Here is a 19,716-nt window from a genome sequence, read left to right as displayed (position 1 = left end):
AGAATTAGGCTTTTACGGGGAAATTATTTAAGACAGAAACCAACAAGAAAGTCATCAGAAGACAACACCAGAAAGGTTAAAAAAAAAATAAGATTTGAAAAGGACTACTTCAGGTCGTCTGATTATCTCCATTCAACTAAGGATCCTGGCTGAATGGCGATAATCAGATGACTTGAAGCACAGTTGCCCTTATTTTAATAAGCAGCAAACAGTGTTAATGCTCTTATCAAGCTATCCTAGCTACCCCTCCCCAGCCCTCCTCAGATGAAGTACCTATTTAATTTAATGGCTCCCCAAGGCAGTGAACTTCCCAGCCCAACTACAGAGAGCTCCTGTGAAGAGGAGCTTGCTATTGCATGCACACAGTGATCACCCATTGGAAACATCTCCAGGTTTCCAGGCAGAAATAAGCTCTGTTCTCTGTTTCTTATGTAGAGCACTGATATTCTCAGGCCTTCTCCTCAGACCAGGACTGCATTATAGAGGAAGACAGCCTTGCCCTAAACATCATCATTGAAGCTATGAGCTGCTGGACAGCTAAAACTTAAGGCATCAAAATCATCAGACATTCATGGCTTTGCCAGATCTCCTCTCTGAACCCCTGATATATAGGGATCTCCACAAAATTTTACCACGGGGGGGGGGGAAGGAGAGGGGGAGGCATTTTCAGCCCCACTGATCTTGGCACGAGACCACATTTTTTCTGCAAGCTGCAAATGAGAACTCTCCCTGGTGAAACTAGCCTAGACACTTTTGCCCTCAACTCTATCGATTCCCATCAGAGGGAGCAGCACAAAGCCACTGTTTTACAGACTTGCTCATCTCTTGTTATCCAGCGCACTGCATGATTGCAGCTCATTGCATATCTGCAGTTTCACATGGCACTATATATACTGATAGTGTCCATTACACAGTACCAGTGAGAACGCACTGTTGCAGAGCTCTAAGAAAAGGAGCATTAGATTTTGTTTTTTCATTCGTTTTTTAAAAGTACATTCCTGCTTGCGTTTCTTGATGGATGGATGCAGTGCAGTTGTTGGAGCAGCCATCTAAATCCGTGTGTTCTGATATCCTCCACTCACCCTTCTCCTGAATCAGCCAGTCTTTGTGCCTCATAATCTCTCTCTTTGTGTTTTTTTTTTTGTTTGTTTGCTTTTTTTTTTTTTTTTTTTTTTTGTCAAGCCATGGCACAATATTCCTCTGGGGCTACCCTGTCTTCCCAGTAAACTTTTAAAAGACCTTGCATCAAAAAAAATCTCCCATCTCGTAATTTCAGTCCAACACCTGTTCAGTGACTCCCCAGTCCTTCTTTTAAAATGGCATTCAGTAATCAGGGTTTCTTCATCTCTTTGGCATGCAAACCCACATAACAACCCAAAGTGGAAGGTGCATTACAATGCTTGTCATCTGGGCTAGCTGCTTGTGTCATCTAGACTAGCATGTTAGGGGGAAAATAATAATTAAAAAAGCATCAGTAACAACAATTCCTATTCTAAAATTAAAAAAAATAATAATAATTTTGCTATTCTGGTAAACTCTGCAGTGTCAAAAATGCACTTTAAGAACACCAAGAGAGTGCAGGTTTCCATGAAAAAATGGAGGAAATAAATCCTAAGTAGCCGAAAGCCTGGACATCAGAGTAGGATTGAACAGTTTAGCCGTATCGGCCTCTGGCCAAAGAAGGGTTAATGCTGTCATCAGTAATCTAGAAGAAGGTTATGAAATAGGACAATGTACACACTGAAGTAGAAATGTACGGAGACCACGTGAAAAGCCTCAGCCCAGAATGTCCTGGAAATAAACAATGGGTGTAGGAAGTCTCTGCGAGCATGCAAATGCCTGTGTAGATCATCTGTAGATGTACTCGTATAGATTTGTATATATACAACACGAGTAGTAATAAATTAAATAAATTGTGCGTTTTCTGGAACAAGGAATTATTCAGTTAGCAAAGAGGCATGCTGACCTAATAACAGCATAAATTCATAGAGCCTAATCAATTGTGGGGGTTGTTATTAGGAATAGATGGGCAGGCATCCACCTGTTCAGCTTACTTAGGATGCGTGATAAAAAGAAACCAAAAACTGGTATGGATTCCCTTCAGGCTTCTCTGTCTGGCGTATCGTGTTATCCATCAAGCTACCTGGCCAGCTGCTCACAACAGTGAAGGCTGTCTGGGCTTATGCCCCTGGGGACAGGAGAAGCTAATCAACCGTTAAAAGCTGCTAATCAATGAAAAGCCTGGGGACGTGGGAGACCCAGCTGAGACCTTCAGTCTTGACCCTAAGTCTTTGTACCCACAATGAGAGCCTGGACCACCTGTGTCCAGACTCTTCTGACAGGGTCATTTTCTCTCTTGTGCTACATTTCTCCCTGACACTCCAAATCTTTTCCAGGAAGCATTTTGTAAGGGATCAACTTATAAAGCCATCCTGAGACAAGCCATCTGAGGAGCTCCCTGCACTCTTTAAGAGACAGGTGTCTCCATCAAATTGCAGATAGAGTGGCACCAGCATGGTTCCTTCCAAGCCATACAGGTTGATACAGATGTGGCAAGTGCCTGCCATGTGTGATTGTCCCCAAAATCTGTGGAGTGACAAATCTGAACGTGCTGGCAGCTCCCTCTGCTGCCAGAGGGTACAGACTGCTGTGATGGCTAAGGGACCTGCTACCAACTTTACCCATCTGCAATGCAGACATTTATACATGAGCTTCCTCTGAATTCAATAGGCCCTTCTAAAACTTCCACTGGATCTTAAAATAGGAGTCCCAAATAGGCTAGGTAAAGAAAGTGCCATTTCTTTCCCGAACTATGCAACAACCAAGAGAGACTAGCACAGATGAAGGTGTCTGAAGCTCAGTGAGATGAGTCCCTCCCTGTGGGGAAGCACAGATTTGGTGATTCACATCAAGCCCCTTGCCTGGAGGGCAGGTTCATCCACAGTGTTGCCACAAACTTCTCACATTGTCCCAGCTGGGAAATTGTGGGTTTAGAGGGAACTTGGAGCTATGAAATAAAAGCAATATGGTATAGAAGAGGAAATTTTGGAAACATCTCCCTGGAGAATGGTTCATTCTTCCACAAAGAAGCCCTGGTTGGTTTGCACAAAGGAGGAACCAGCAAGAGAGCTATGCAAATGAATTACAGTGAATAATTCAGTCACAAAGTACCTCTATGTCCTTCTGTCCGTGAAACCTTCTGCAAGAAAATAGGCTCACTCGTGTTCATTGACTTGAAATTACTACTTTTGTGTTTGGCTGTGGAAGTTCAGCTTCTGGGGTAAAATTCTGCACTGCTCACTAATGGGACAGGATGAACACAGTGCTTTAGTCTTGGACTGCAGACAGTATTTCCTATGAGAAATAGGATCTTATCACTTAATTGCAACCAATGCAACACACTGCAGTGTACCTGGGTTATACAACAAAGTTTACCTGCAAGGATGTTACGTTAAAACACAACAGGGGGATAACCATGACCAAAGTAAATCCCCTTAAAGAGTCGGGGATCATTTCATTCTACTTTTGAAACTGGATTTGTATGGCACTGCAAGGAACCACATGCAGAGTCCCAGCCAGAGGATTACCTTTGTGCTCACCTTTCCCCTCCCATTTCTCTTGGTTGCCTTTCCTTGTCCAAAGGACAAGAAGACAAGTGGGGCACTGAGGCACACATCTACATTCCTGTCACCACTTTCCTGTGCAAGCAAAAGCAAGCGTCACGGTGAAATTGCACAGGCTTTAGTCAAGCAGCAACACTGCCTGCGCTTTGTGCAATGCCTAAGCTCACTCAGCTCTTTTCTAGCAAGAGCCCTACAGTCACCCAGCTCCCACAGCACGTCTGCCTTGACCCCTCTCTTCCTCTTTCCTCCTGCTGCTGTTATTCCAGCTGGACCTGTAGCCCTACTCTCGGAGTGGGTCTTGGACCCCATTGCTGCCAGGGCACTGTGTCAGTCACAGAGGATGAGTGTTTCCCCATGGCAAAGGGGGCTCCTGCTCACCTCCCCTGCCCCACCTGCACTCCATGCCTAGCCATACCCTGGGGCACGCTGTGACCAAATCCACATAATCTTTTCTGGTTATCCTCAGAGTTCATCTACCTGTACTCCTCCATGACCCCCCTCCAGACATCCTTGTCTCTCAAGGCAGAAGAAAAGTGTTTGCCCTTCTCTAGGTTGGTGGTCTTTGGTGTCAAAGCAGCACAACAACAAACCGCAGAGCTGATGGAGGCTCTTCCAAAATCAGGAGATTGGTATGAGGGTGTGGGCCAAGACACTGACAGGAGATTAAAGGAGACACCTCCTCAGTTTCACAGTGCTGTGCTGACGGCAGCACACCTCTGCTTGGCTGCCTGTGCCAGGGGAAGGGAGGAATTGCTTTCTCTGGCCAGGAGCACCGGAGTGAGGGGACGCAGGGCATGTGGATGGGACAAGGTCTGCCACCCCCTTGGGCTGGCAGCAGCCTGGCCTGGTGAGGATGTGGGATGGGAGATGGGAGAACCCCTGCAGCTGATGGGTGCTGGGTTTGAAGCTGTAGAGCAATAACTGGAGGGGAAAATCTTCCAGGACAGCCATGCGGGTGGGAGGATGCGAGGGGCATTTTTACAGAGCAGGGATTTGAAAGGTTCAAAGGGGCACAGGAGAAAGTAGGGGAAAACACCGCCTTGGCTAAGCAAAGCTTTATCCCTAAGTGGGAATCCCCACAGACCAGCAGAGAACTTGAGTGCAGGTGCGGGGTCCTTTGAGCCAGCTTTGGCAGCTGCGTTTTGCCTCACAGGCTGCTGTGGTGGAGCAGCCCTGAAGGAGATCACCTGCCCAGCCCTGCTCTGCTCCACAGGGAAGGTGGGAGCCTTGGCCAAGTCCCCAGGGCTGCAGCTCCACCGTCCTTTCTTCCCACCAGGAAAGGGCTCTCCAAGCCAGGGCATGGATGTGCTCCTCCATGCCCGAGCCCCAGCCAGGCTCTGAGGCCTCCACGGCCTGGTGCCCAGCTCCTGGTTCAGCACAGGCTGCTGGCACCCAAAAGCTGGGTGCGGGGAACAGCGCTGAAATCCCTCCCTGGCAGGCTATTAATTCCACAATAATAAGCCCCTTCATCTCCTTCGGGCTCTGGAGTAGCTCTTTAGAGCATTAGCAAAGGAATAATCCCTGTCATCTATGCAGCAATTTGAGCACAAGCTCAAGCGTGGTTATTGTGTCCCCAGGGCCACACTGAGCCCATTCGTTCCTCAGCGCATGTGACACGGGGACACTGGCGCTGTGACAGGGGCCATGCTTGTGGCACAAGCTGGGTCCCCAGCTATTTAGTGCAGGGACACCTCCAGCGGCAGGGAGAGGGACAGAGGACCCTGCCCTGGACCCATCCCCATGCCGGCAGTGGTGGGGCTGCCCCTTGAGCCCCACTGGTGTGGCCAGAGAAGGTCCGGGCAGACAAAAAGCAAGCGAGCAGCGATATTCACCCAGCCAGGCAGGGTCTCTGCTAGCGGGGGGTGATAGTCCTCCCGGTCCCGCTCTCCTAAGGGAGCCAAGAAAGCTCACAGTTTAGATGGATTAGCCAAGAAAGAGAAGAAAATACCGTTGTTTTCAAGCAAGATCATTATGAGTCATGGGAGGCTGAAAGAAGTTTTCCTGAGACAGCAAATAAATCCCCTGGAAAGAAGCCAGTGAGGTGCCAGCAGAGGCAAAGATGTAAAGAGGTTTCTGACAGGCAGACAGAGTGGGATTAGGGTGTTCACTGGTAAAAAGACCCAAGGCAGTGACAAGAAATCCCCAGGCAATGCAAGGAGGGCTGGAGCATGACTGCACTGCCTGGTGTCAGCATGAGGGGGCCACAGCACAGGGTGTGAGCGGGGCCCAGGGCATTTCATGGGGTGGGGAGGGAGGCCTCACTCTGCAGGGTACCCCCATGGCAGCAGGGAGGGCACATCCAGCAAGGTGCACTGGGCAGCCAGCCAGGCTGAGAGGGGCACCCCCAAGGGTGCCCCAGTGGTGTGGGCAGGGGGAAAGCAGAAAAAGGGGACACGACAAATGGGGGAAGTGAGAGATGGAGCAGCTGCAGCTCACTGCTGGCTGGGGTCCCTGCCAGTGCCCAGAAACGCTGATCCCCTCTTTGCTGCACCCCTGGGATGGGATGGGTGTTTGATTCCATCTGACAGACTTCTTTCCCTTCATACATTGCAGTAAATCACCCAGTTCACACAAAGACTGTAAGGTTTTACAAACAGGAGCTGCTAATGACTAATTGGCTAGGCTTTAACCCTTGTAGCTTTGGTAAGTCCCAGATTGCTCCAGAAGAGGCAGGGATGCAGGACAGGGGCACAGAGACCCACAGGGCAGGGAAGAGCTGCAGGAAGGAGATAAGGCAGCCACAGCAGGGGATGTGCCAGCAACCAGCACGAAGTCCTGCTGGTTACACACCTGGTATTGTGGCCGCTGGGCAAGGCCTGGGCATGGAGGCATTGCCTGCTCCTAAACCTCATGGACTGGAGTGCTGGGGCAGTGTGGGGCACCTCAGCCCTGTGCAGGGGGTCAGGCAGGTGGAGGCAGGCAATGGTGACTTGCAAACCAGAAGGCAGGAGCTGGTCACTACTGCAGCCTCTCCAGTTATAAAACATCACAAAGTAGGCCAAGAGAGATGCTGTGCAGGGGAAAGCCCAAGGAAAAGGGAAAACAGATTTCTCTGTGGTTCCCACAGCAGCGGGAAGAATTGCTGCTACAAAACTACTTTGACTGTAGCAGCACACATCCAGCTCCACTGGTGTTTACAGAAAATCAACCCTGGGCTGTGGTGGGAGGGAAAAAATGTGCACGGGAGGGGCTGCTGCCCAGGGGTCTCAGCAGCTCTTTGCAAAAAAACAGCAGGGCAGTTTGATACCCAGCACTGGCTGCTGTCAGTGGGCAGATGAAGAGGAGGAGGAGGAGGAGGGCTCCCTACGCATTGCTCCAGCACCTGGGGAAGCCAAGATGGTTGGGGAGATGATGACAGCAAGTCCCTGCAGGAGGGAGCAATAAAAGATGGACCCCAGGCACTTGCTGTCTCTTGCTCCCTTCCAGCTGTCTGTTTTTGGGCAGAGCTCAGAGCAGCTCTGCCCAGCCCACAACGTGGGGCTGGGGGAGTGGGTCATGGGGTGCAGGGAGGCTTCAGGTGCCCAGCCTGGGTGGGAGGGGGACAGAGAGAAGCAGCGTGCAGCTGGAGTTTGGATGGCAGTTCTAGGAGCAGGGATGGGGGGTTTGTGCCTGCAGGGAGGAGAATGTCTGCTAGCTTTGCTGCTCAGGGCTTAACGCCTTAAGAGCCCAGCTGATTCCTGCTCAGAAGCAAAGGGAAAACATAGGCGTGCAGGACAGCGGGCTGCTCAAGTATGCTGTGTTTCCCCAAACCATGACAGGACAAAGGTTTGGAAAATGCATCGCTTTTTGCCTATTGCCTTGGAGCTGCCTGAGTGTTGCCCGGAGCAGTGCTGCTGGGCCCAGGACCACTTTGCCCAGTGCAGGACCCGTCAGGAAGGGGCTGCCCAGAGACTCTGACAACGGGACCTACGTGCACAGCAACATCTCAGGTACTCGAGCAAGCGTTTGCCTTCCTCTCGGGCTGCTGGGTTCCGCACGGTACAGCGCGAGAGGCACCGGGACACCTCTACAATGGCACATGGGTGCTTCTGCAGAGGGCAGATAGGGCACGTGTAGGGGCTGCAGGGTTTCATATGGTCCTAGGGGCCACAGCAGTTGTGGGCTCTGGAAGGGATATGTCACGTCAGAGGCAGGGTTGCAGGCACAGGAAGGAAACAACGCTTAACTGCCTTCCTGACAGAGAAAAGCTGTCTTCCATGTTAATCTCTACACATATCACAACAGGCCAGCTCTCTGGCCAGGGGACAAGCTCACTAAACACATCCCTGTCCCTATGGACTGAGCTGTGGCCCTCAGGAAAAAATGAGGATGGAGATTTGTTAAAAGCAACAAATACATGTAATCTCCAAATGCTGCAGGTCATTATGGTTTTTAATCAGCTTCCTAGAGCAGAGCAGGTGCAGCTCCTCAGTGAGGGGTGCATGGCATTAGGGCTGCCACAGGGCACGCACCTGCCTGGTGCTGTATTGTTCACCTTCCCAAACCTCTGTCCACTACATGTTGTTTCCAAAGTGCATGTTAGGAACAGTACCCAAACCACCTCATCCTCACACTGTCACTAGGGATTGTTGGGAAAGGTCCTAGCCAGTGACAGACAATTTAACCATAGAACAGGTCCAGTCCAGGCATCCTGGCAATGTCCCTACCACTGCTAAATTTATGCATATAGAGGCTTCTATTACCTCTTAATAACATTGATGGACCTAGAGAAAGTCTGATCTTACTCAACTTGATGCTTTCTTGTCAGCCCCTCAGACATCATCTCAGCAAAACCAGAGGCAAAACAAGGCTCTCTTGCATTAACTTTACTGCTGCACTTTGAATTTACCTCAAAAACTAAACATAGCAAGTTTTTACCTGTATGCTTTAAGCTTGGCTAAGCTTTCTGACCAATGTCTTCCTTTAATCGAGGATGTTGATGCTGATAATATCTGTTACACAAGAATCTACCCATCTACATTTCCTTTGCCTTGTGTTGGGATATCTGTGTTTTTTGCAAGCATACATCCAGACTGGCATGCTTCTGGGAGTCAGTCCAAAGGGGTGCAGTCAGACACAAGGGGTGCACTGCAAAAAGCATGACCTAAACAGAATAACTGGGTAGTTTTGAACAGTTGTGGGTATAAATAAATAAATAAATAAAATAAAAATTAAAAGCTGGAATGGAAAAGGTATCCTTCCACAGCATAAACTAGTATTTTTTACTGCTTTGAGTTCGACCCAATAGTATTCTCCCAGAGTCTAACTTCCTTGGCTGTTTGGGGTATTAAAAAAGCCAATTCCCTTCCTTTTAAGGAAGGGTGACCCTTTTAAGGGTCCCTTAAGGATGACTCTTTGAAGGGTCACTCTTTGCACCCTGCCCGCATGCTGTAACCTTCTGGTCCCAATTCTGCTGGTCAGGAACACCTCACAGTACAGAGTTTGCAACTGGGAGACTTACTTCCCAAATAGCCATTAGACTTCTATTTCCCTGCTTTAGGGTTATGCAAAAAAATCCTAGAGCCTTGGGGGACCTCCAGGAGTGACACAGGGGATGGGCAGCCATTTCAAAGGCATCACGCAGCAAGGGGCTTTGCCACCACCCGCCTTTAATTTCCACCCTTCTCCCCCAGCGCAGTGCACAGCTCTGCCCACGCCACGCCACGGACACTACTACGTGGACAGAGGCTCGGGCGTCTCCTTGGGCTCAGTCGTCGTGTACTGGTGCGAGGAGGGCTATCAGCTGGTGGGCAGCGAGAGGCTGTCCTGCCTCCACCTGGAGAGTGCCCCATCCTGGAGCCACCCTGAGCCCCGCTGTGAGGGTAAGGAGCCCGCCGGCAAACCCAGCCCCAGCAGTGCCAGCCCTTCTGCTCTCCTGTAGGGTTTCAGCTAGGTGCATGAGACCTCCATCCTTTTGCTAACCAGTGGTCCTCTCCAATCTCAGCCAGTGGGCCCCATAAAACTGGGCTCCAGTCACCCTGAGAGGGGACAGCAGAGGTCCAGGTCCACCCAGCTGGTGGCCATCAGCACCAGTGAAACACAATGCTTTCAGTGGGGTGCTTGCAGGAGCATTTAATGAGCTGTGTAAGCTGGTGCAATGCTGTGACCTAGCTGTCCCCAAGCCCCCAGCGCCTGCCCCTCCACTCCCCTCATGAGGGAGCTGCAGGCTGCCATGAAGCCTCCCCTCGGTCAACAGATCCTACTAAGTTAATGTCATCCAAAAACTTACTTAGTGCGCGTTCAACTCCTGTGTCCAGACCATTAACCAGGCGTTATCTTGCTCACACTAACTGCTACAGAAGTCACCAAGGCTGGTCAAAACCTGGTACCGGCTTCCATTCGGCCAGGCACAGGGTTTCCAATTCACAGCCAAAACATTTCAGCAGGAAGAAAGCTGAACTTTGTAATAACCCAACACATGATCTTTATAAAAGTACATGCAAAGCAAATGGCCCTATATTTTTTTCTGTTATGAGCTCATCAAGAACTAATGGCTTAATGCTGAAAGAACAAAGTCTATATTGCTTTAAAAGCTCTCCCTCATGCACTGGGAATCGTGTGCCTACATAAAATGATTTCAGGAAAATTGTCCTCAAGAAAGTTATTTATTTTTGCAGCAACAAGCAAAAACACAGAAGTTGTAAATACTATATAGCTATGCATAAACTATATTGCTCATGCTGGCCAACGAGAATTAAAGACCTTAGGGGCCCTTTCAAAAACCATCTACAAGCAAACCTGTGGTGCAACAGCTGGCTAAAAAAGTTTTAAATGGAAAAGGTCTAAGAGCTGTTGCTGCTTCTCCTTCACTTGCTCAAGACAAGCAAATCCATTTTGAAAAAGTGACATCTCATAAAAGTCAAATTAGAAATGTGCTTCAACCGCAAAACATCTCAGCAGGTCCTGCACTGGAAGAGGCTTCAGCTCAGCCCCGAAAACAACACAAGTAGCTTGTGCTTTAAACACAAACACAAATAAAGCAATTCCCCATCAATTCAGAGCTGTAAAATTTGTTGATAGCCAGTGAGTGTCTTCTGTTCATAAAGGCAATCATAGCAAAATAAAAGTAATGAACTTTGTTGCCATAGTTTACACGCAGTCCTGCAGTAAAACACTCATTATCAAACCTTATCTTCCCAGCTCTAAATAGGCGTTGCAGCTTGTACACTGCCTCATGCAGAAACATCTCCAGTGAGCCAAAAAAAAGCCAACCCGCAGTTTTAAATCACATTTCAGGTTAACACAAATAAAGAGGTTTTAAAACAGTTTCAAGGAAAAAAAAAAAAAAGTCATACACGCCGCATTTCTCTTTGAAACAAAAAACAAATCTCTGTGCTTTCTGAAGCCATAGTTTGGTTGTTTCGTAAGTGTGGTAAGGTTGAAGGCTTTTTTGAATCTGTGTATTTTATTACTTTGAAAACGTACTATTTTTGCTGATGCAAGCAAATGCTTTCCTATTATTTTGACCTTGGGGAGGGAGCCACATCCCTAACTTCAGATGTTTACAACGCAGACGTCATTTAGCTTCCCATTAGGGTTTGATCACAATGCAATTCACCCGATCCTTCCAGCCATCCGCCTCAGTGCGGGCAGCGATCCCACCGTGTCCACCTGTCCCAGGGAACTCGGCAGTCAGCGCACTGCACCCACTGGAGTTGCCAAGGGATTCTTTATAGAAAAGCCACCTCAAGAGCCCATTTTCCTTTCAGATAGCTGTGTTTCCTTAACCTTTTTTTCATTTTTTTTTTTCCCCAAAAGAATGGCTAAGCAAAATACGCGTTCGAGGTAAAAACCGACAGTTACCATATGTTTAATTGGAGTTTAGTTCATGCTACCTTCGTGCTTTATGCAGGACATACCAGAAGTGCTGTTTGCTGTCACAGACGATTACTTTATTTAATTCGAACCAGAAAATACTAGTTTAGAAGCCTTTATTTTTTGCATAAACCTTTTGTTTATTGACCGGCGCCATTTTGTGACGCTCCCACAACCCCTATACAGCAATTAATTGACCGGGGAAGGGGGGGGGTTCTCGGCGGTTCCCTCACCCTTTGGGGCAAGGCGGCCGCGGCTCGACGGCCGGGGCGCCGCACGGGGAGAACCCCCCCGGGGGCCGCACGCCCCCGGCCGCCTGGTCAACCCGTCCCGCTCTGCCTGCCCGCAGCCGTCCCGCAGGCGGGCTCCCGCCTGGCCGTCGCCGCCTCGCTGGTGAGCGGAGCCGTCATCGCGGCGCTGGCCGCCGCCTTCGCCGTCTGCTGCTGGCGGGAGCGGGCGCGGAGGAGCCGCGGCCCGGGGTGAGTGCGGGGCCGAGCCGGGAGGGAGGGACGGAGCCGCACGGTGCGGCCGGGCTGACACAGCCTCGGTGGAGGGGGCGGAGGACAGCAGGGGGCAAGGCGGGCTTGCGGGATGGGGGACCGGGGTGCGGGAAGGCGGCTGTGCTGCGGCTGTCCCCCTGCAGGCAGCAGCCCCGCAGGAAGGGCGGACGATGGGAGCGCGGCCCCTCGGCGGCGGAGAGCGGGAGGAGAGCCCTGGGGAGGCTGAGGCAGCAGCAGCACCGCCGCCACTACCGCCTGCCAGCCCTCTGCAGCGCCCTGCGCCCGGGGGCACACGCGGGCTGCAGTAACCTGGCCTGCCAAAGGTAGGGAGCAGCCCCACGGGCACTGCCCGCAGCCCCCCGCACCGTGCCGGAGGGGCTGGGGGCAGGAGCAGGCGGAGGTGAAAGCCTGCAGCGCCTGGGCATTCACTCCCCTACCCCTCCGACACTCTTACCCCTGGCCTGGACCCCTTAGCATCCTGAAATGCCCTCCTTCCCTAAGTCCGTCTCAGCTAACCCAAGGCGGTGCAGCCTTGGTGGGCTGCAGGCTCCCTTGGGTGCTGCGACCCCACTCACAGCCCTCTCTCCCTCTTGCCTTTGCCAGGAGCTCAGAAAACCTGCCAAAGCTGCCCCTGCAGAGCGCACACCCCGCAGCGCACCTCCTGCCCCCCTGGGCAGCACAGCCCCCCGCAGCACCCCACCGCCTGCTGCTGCCCGTGGGACCTGACTGCATCGACCTCACCCGGGGCCTGCCCCCCGCCTGCTACAGAAGCTACGAAGACCACCAGCTCTTGCACAAGTTTGGGAGGCCCGTTTGAAAATTTAAACTGTCAGTCAAATGCCCCCTGTCCCCCCCCCCCCCCCTTTTTTTTTTTTTTTTAACTTAAAAGATCAATTCCTTGAAGCTCCACAGAGCTCAGGAAAGAAATTGACAAGAGCCAATTACTGCACCTGGGTTTCCAAATGGAGAAAATTGGACACTCCATGTTGAAAGGCTTTTTTGATACAATCCTTTTATTGTTTCCCCTGTGTCCTGAAGTGCACATTTCAAAGAAATGCCTGGGTTACCGGCTTCTTAATTGATCATTTGGGTGAGATGCATGAAGCCGAGTTAGAACAGCCCCAGTTTAAGTCAGAGGCTGAGCACGTGCAGAGTTCCAGATTTTAAACACAAGAGCCTGATTTGCTGTTTGGGGCTCCTTTAAAGGCTGAAAGTGAACAGCAAGTGCCAGTTACCAGAACAAGGAATCTATGTCACTAGATAAGTGGAAGCATTTGCAATTCATTGCACTTGAATGGAGGCTGAGATTTAAAGTTTTTCCTGTTGTTCAGAACTCGCAACATCCTCCCATCGCTGTAGTCAATCTTGGACTTGCAAGATGCAATGACAAGTGGGTAAAGATAACCAGTCAAGAGGAAAACATGAATTTGTCCTTAGTACAAAAGACCTAGCACATTTAAAACAACCTGGGATTTTTCATCGCTTTTCTCCTGCATTAGAAATTCACATCACATGTATCAGGACCAACAGCAGTGCCTGAAGAGCTAGCATAAGTACTGTAGTTTGCATTCAGAAGGCAACAACACCCATAATTCTGTCCAGGATTTCCTGCATGAAAACCTAGGGGGCACATCCCAGGCAACCACCCACAGAGCCTGGCCAGCAGACCTGGCATAGATAACGTGCCTGACACATGCTGGGCGCATCGGGCTTGAGGAACACGGCCTCACAAGTACGCAGGGATGCTCTTCGTATCTCGGGAGTGACTACTGAATTAGAGAGGTGCTGGCAGCCCCAGAGCTGCCAGATGCACAGGGCAGGGAATAAGAACAAGCACCCAGAACATGAACCACGAGCATCACTACCATCTAGCACTCAAAGATACAAACTCAAAATGTCCTGCTACAAAGGCTGGGAGTTTTAGGCTGCCAACTCAGTTTCCATCAACTTTTGTTTTACATTTAATTAAGGCTTCTTTCCTTGAAAAGATGCAAGGTAGCGCGTTTTTGTGATAAATGCAAGACCTACTTGGTAGACCCCCCTGGAAAGACTGCTGCTTCTCCCTGGAAAGAGGGCTAGGGGCACTTTTTCTATTTGTAGTAATAATAAAGGAATATCTCCCAATTCTACTTTTTATGTCTTCTTTTCACACCACCACGCAGCAGAAAGACTGGTCTGGGGGCTGGCTGTCAATGGGGGGAGGCAGCAGGTGCTAAAGCTTGTACAGTCCCTTTCAGAAGAGGATGACACCTGAAGTGGCCGCTTACTGGTAACCACACTGCAAGGAAGAAAATCTTTTCACTCCCATAAAACTGAAGCTGCAGAAAGGACAGGAAAAACGAGACTTGCCCTGTGTTTCCCTTTGTCTCCTGTCCTAACCTTACCCTTTTCTCCTCGCCCTCTTTCCAACTAAGCCTAACACATGGCACAAGTCTAACACAAGCAGACTGCAGAGACACCCTGAGGCAGTCCCCAATAAGCATGAGGCCTGTGCAGCGCTCCCAGCATGGTCCCAAAGTGCTCCCCAACGGAGGAATTTCTGCACAGAGCTCTTGCAGAAAACACACTTGCTTGTCAGGAAACAGCAGCGACTTTGGACAGATTCAGCACAGGATCTGCTCTGGGAACAGTGTTTCCCAGTTTCTTGCTCTTGTATGAAGGTAGGTGAAACCAGAAAAGAAAAAAAAAAGAAACAGAAGAAGGTAATGAGTTTTTATATATATATATATATATGAATATATATATATGAATATATATATATATATATAATCTTTCTCTTCTTTTCCTCTCCCCTATCATGGTTTAAGGAAAAAATTTAAATTCATTACAGTTTCTCTTCTATCCAAGATCTTTGTGAAAAAAAAAAAAATACAGTTGGGGCACATTCAGAGTTCACTTTTCCTTGGATCCAAGCAAGGCTTTAAAAAAAAAAAAAAAGTTTTTTTTTAATTTTTCTTTGCTACATAGAGATTGACACCTGCTTTCACTGCAAACTGCAGTGACGCACATCTCAGATATAAAATCTTTTGCCAAACATGTCCAGAAAGATGCCGATTCTGAAGTGTCACAACAAAAAGTTAACATTTTCAATAAACTGACACGGTAGTTTTTCATACCGAGAAAAATGTCAACTTGAAACAAGCATTTGATATGACTGATATTTTAAAAAAATTATTTACCTGACAAAATTGAAAAGTTTCTTTAGGGGTAACATTCACCTGACTTTTTTTTTTTTTGAAAGTTAAGATTTTTACCACAAAAAAAAGTTGATCCTGAGACTTGGCTCCACCAGCAGATCCTCTAGTGGGAGGAACAGAGAGGCCTTCCTTGAAATTCGTCTCAGACTGGCAAGGAACCAAAACCAATGGAAGAAAGCTGGGTTGAGGGCAGGAAGCCCAACTTTACCACAAGTTCCCCTATCAATCCCTTCATCTGTGCCTCGGTTCCTTCTCACCTTGCACCACACCAGCACAGCAAAGAGCTGAGCTCACGTAGTGAAGAGCCGTGCTTGGCTTCACCCCAGGAAGGCAACAGGAATCACCACTTACTTTTATTTGCCCAGAGGAAGGAGGAGGAAGGTAGCTATATAGAAGCTTCAAGTAATTTGTGAACTGAAAGGAAAAATCCCTCCCAGGCCTGTAGTCACACACATTCTCACCACAGTTTGGCGGTTCTCCTCGGAGCCACCATCTACCTAACCCTTCCTCACCGGGGCAGCACATGCAGGCCTGCCCTTCCCACCACTTTCCCCTGCCATGCACAAGACAAACTCTGGCATTCTCCACACTAGGGCACAGGATTTCCAGCTCAGATCCCTGTAGGCCTACCTACAGGGAAGCTGTAGCCCCAAGAGGTTTAGCTGTAATATTTTCTGCAGTATCCAAAGCAATACCCAATCATTTTAATTATATTTATGCAGTGTCCAATACACAGGTGGAGGAAACCAACTGAGGAAGGATGGAGATGGCTGCAAGGTTGTCTCATTGCCAGTTTCTGTCCCAAGCAGACAAGGCAATCAGTCACTCCCGGCTTAGTGCCCAAACAGAGAACGCATCCTCATTTCTTTTTTAAACAGGATATTAAGCTTGAGATCCCACACCGTGAAACCTCAGCCTGCATGCTTATTTAGAAATAGCTAACAAGTTTGGGTCACAGCTTTAAATTCCTCAGATAAGCTCACTGCATCAGCCTTCTGTGGACTGTCAGCATTGACAGAAGACGTTTCGGACCCCCTCTGAAGATCTGGGCAAGGTTAATGCTGGGACCTGTAACAATGAAATGTTAAAGCTATGAAATCCCAAGAAGCATTCATTGCGGTCCTGAAAAGAATAGCAAACCTCTGCCAGACATTGCTGAGAGGGCAAGAGATTCGTAAAATTTAAAAGTTTGAGGACTAGAGGGAAGAAATAGTAATCAGGCAAGATTTCCCAGGAGAGAGTGCATGCAATGACCGTACCCCACTTGAAAGACCGCATCTCATTTGTGTTCCAGGAGATGGACTCGTGGAGCACCAGAGGTCAGGCACATCACCTCCCACGGGTGGCTTAGATTAACAAGTTTTCTATATTGCTTTCCTCCAGTGACGACACCTTTGTTCAGACGATTTTACCACACCTAGCATTACTGCATCAGCCCCACCCTGAACCAGTGCATTTTCATCAGCAAAGCCAGTGACAAATCTGTTGCTGTCAGGATCACCAAGCTGACCTTAAACCTCCACTGTACATAAGTATGGACTTCCGTATCCCCACATGTGGCTCTGGGTCCCTGTACTTGTAGGGCAGGAGCTTCGTTTGGACATTTCCATCTCAAGAGCCCTCACTTTACCACATAAACCTAACAGCAGTAGGCCTAGGGCAAAGGCAAACCCCAGAAAGAAGGGAAGATGAAGATCTTACTCATATACAGTGCTCTCACATGTAGATCGAAATGTACTGAGGTTACACCATTTCTGACACTGTATCCCAAAGCTATGACAACACATCAACTTTTCCCTCTTAGGAGCTTGGTTTACAGCAAAAGCCTTAAATAGAAGAGGACCTGAGAGCTGTTTCCCATCAGTGGAATGTTCCAAGGGAAAAAGAGGTGTTGGGATTTGGGAGGAGAGGAAGGAACACCAGTCCTTACAGTTACTACAGGCACATTCAACATGAAAACCTGATAATGTATCAGTGAAGTGGAAAGCATTTCTGTAGCTAGACACATATTCACACGGTGCTAGAAGATGTAAAGCAGCAGCTGTTGTTAACAGACACGCATTCATGGCAAACAGCACTGCACACCATCTCTGCATTGTGAGCACTGAAAATTCACGCCTGCTAGAGCTCATTCTCCTTAGGAAGTTAGCAGAGCCTATGACCCCTTCAGGCAGGGCTCGTGACAGCTCCAGTGCAACCCCTGAAGCATTGTGCCACCTCTCAGTGCTCGAGAGGCCTCAATTCTGAGTAGTGAGAGTTTTTATTCCAGCACTACAGCTTTCCCCAAAGGGATTAGTCCCAAGCAGTACAGTACCCACCACTCAATGGATTTACATATGCTAGAGACCAACAGCAAACCCAAGCCCCTTTACAACTTACACCATGCATTCTGAGTAGTGACAGACGAGAATCACCAGGTAACTGGTCTGTGATCTTTTTAAGGGTATTTTTCTAAGCTCTCTTGCAAGGGTGAGGGAGGAAATTGGTGCATACCTTCCCCCTATTACTCCAGGGAATAATGTGCTGAAGCCAAAGAAGTGTCCACAGCAGCATGATCAGCTTTACAGAACTGTAGATCACTGCATTGGGCCTAAAATCAATCCTGTATCCTGAATGACTACGATTACACAAGCATTTCAGATAAAAGCTTTTTCAGAACAGAGTCTATGATTGGGGAAGAGAAAACTAAAATTATGGGTTAAAGAACTTGAGTACAAACCACTCAACTTCATGATTTAAAACTATCACAGAAGTTGGCAAAGGTGCTTTAAGTATGGTTAGAGCAGCCCTGTTGGGACGCCGCATTGACAGGGGGACAGCTGCTCACACCTGATGGGGGAGTAGGAAACGGATGTTATGGATGGAAAGGAAGTTCAGTCAAGGGCTCTTCACCTTACTTAGGAGGCGACATACTCCTTGCTGTAACTCCAGAGATTTGCAGTTTCCTTTTTACAAGTAAAGGGAGCTATAAACCCGTGGTATCGTCCCAGTACTGTTGACCCCAGAATTACTACACCAGAACAGAATTCCTTGAAAACGCAGCAGAACCGATACCAACACATTCACTGATAATAACTCCCTTCCTCCCCTCAGCACACATTCATACTTGTTTTGGCGGAGTCAGATCCATCCTCTTTCTCCAACTTATCTCTACCAGACATCTTTCAAATGCGTTGCTAGACCAGGGTCACCACGCTTTCAGTCACGCAACTTCCTGGGCCTAAAGCAAGACCTGCACACGTTCATAATATGTGTAACAACAGGCCACGCACCGAGATAATCACAAGGACAAAACAGATGCATGAACTTCCTCCTTTTAGTAATGCTCCCTGTACAGAATTACTTGCAGTAAGAACAGTCCACCAAAATCTTTTGAGAGAAATTAGCAGAGCCCCTCACAGCTGAGCAGAGTGAAATGCTAGGTAGTTTCCTGAGCAAGGGCACAGGAATTAGCACGAGAGAGTAGATTAAAAATAGGGTAATAGAAGCACAAGCCACCCCACTGTCCACCTAAGCACTGATATAGTTTAGGGTTACAACACCGGTGTTACCCAGCAAATGTCTTTCTTTATGGGCAGTGGGGCAGAAGGGGCAGTACCAGACAGAAGAGCCATTCTGGTTACAAAATTTGTTGTACTAGGTTTGTCAGCAGGCCAACCACAAGCTATCATACAGCAGCAGGGAACAAGCTCTCTCCTGAACAGCTGAAGCCTCTCTTTAGAGGTAATAGACCACAGGCACAGTTTTCCTTCAGTCCATCCTGAACTGCCAAGGAGACAAATCAGGAAATGATGAAGGTACCAAGTTTCATGAAATTGCTGTGTGAAATAGGAAGCAATTGCAGCTACTTTAAGAGTTGCAAGCTTTGCTTGTTTTCAGGGTAAGGAAGAGAACTTGTCTGAAGAGAAGTATCTGTAACAAGTTGGGGAGAGAAGCCCCCAGCACCTCCAGCACCAGAGGTTGGCTTCCCCCGCTGCTTCCCTGCCGCCCAGGCCCCACCACAGCAGAGGACGCTCCCAGCCCACAGCCGCTGCCAGAGCAGTGGGCTTCTGCTGAAAGCAGTTACAGGGGGGATTGGGCTGACTGTGTCCCAAGAACTGTCCTTGTTTTGGGGAGTGTTGGCATGAACAGGGTGTAAGCCCTCTTCCAAGTAACCAGGGCACAGGGCTAAGCTGCAGCAACGATGCCTGCCCAGAAAGACTGCATTCAGTTCAGCCCTCAGACAGCAAATACAGCACCGAGAGTAACACAGGTAAGAGCAGAAGCACCAAGCGGTTTTGTAAAGCAGGATGTTTAGAGTAACTTCGTGCAGGTCCAAGAGCTGGCAGCAGGAGGCTGGCTTCCCCAGCCCAGCAGCTCAGGACTGTTCTCCATGCCAGTGCAGTTCAGAGCTGTGAATTCCCCTTCTCACCCCTGTCCACAGGGAACATTTTAGGAGGGCAGCCAGACTGTACAGCTGGCATCATGTGAGAAATCCTTTGCACAGGCACTTGTAGTAGCTCAGGCTCCCAGCCATCTCTCATGAGCTATGCAGCAAAGACTTCAATCCAGCACTCAGGCATAAGGTTGCTGGTTTTAAATACCAAAACTGATCTCTGGCTG

This window comes from Aythya marila (assembly GCF_965140915.1).
Source record: "Aythya marila genome assembly, chromosome: 1".
Taxonomy (NCBI): domain Eukaryota; kingdom Metazoa; phylum Chordata; class Aves; order Anseriformes; family Anatidae; genus Aythya; species Aythya marila.
Note: the sequence above shows the minus strand (reverse complement) of the source record.